We start from the raw sequence: 600 nt of genomic DNA on the forward strand, positions 1-600 counted from the left end.
GGGGAGCGGGGCAGCATGGGCAGGTCTGGGTTGTGCCTTCACCCCTGGAAGTTGTTTCACGATCACTGCCGTGGCCGAGGCCCTCCTGGAGCAGCACTGCGGGGCCGGGCCCCTCTCGGCTGCGGTGCAGGTGTTTCTTTGCTGACCAAGGCTTTACCTACACCAAAATGTAACCGAAGGCGTGATTTTAAAGTCGGTGCGGTTTTGATACTGGCTGACAAACTCTTCAGCTTTTACATAGATTTAGATTATTTCTCTGGCTAAAGCAAAAAAAAAAAAACAAACCCAAACTAGGTCAAGACAGTCAGTGGTCTCATTCTCTTCGTTCTTCCTTAATTTTTAAGCCGATTAAAAAGTAAGCGTGCAGCCCTTACCGGAAAAACCTCAGCAAGGGGAAGGTCAGCAGCTGAATTTCTGACGCTGCATCTTGCAGCACAGGAGTTGACCCCACACAACAGCTCCGTTAGAGTTATGGAAGCCGAACAACTAATGTCAGGGACCAAATTTTACTTTAAATTATAACACATTTTGAAAGCACAGGCACACGTTTAATGTTTTGTTTTGGGTTGGGTTTTTCTGAGGCTACGTTTACTCTATGTT

This window comes from Corvus brachyrhynchos, unplaced genomic scaffold (assembly GCF_000691975.1).
Source record: "Corvus brachyrhynchos isolate BGI_N302 unplaced genomic scaffold, ASM69197v1 scaffold5, whole genome shotgun sequence".
NCBI lineage: Eukaryota > Metazoa > Chordata > Aves > Passeriformes > Corvidae > Corvus > Corvus brachyrhynchos.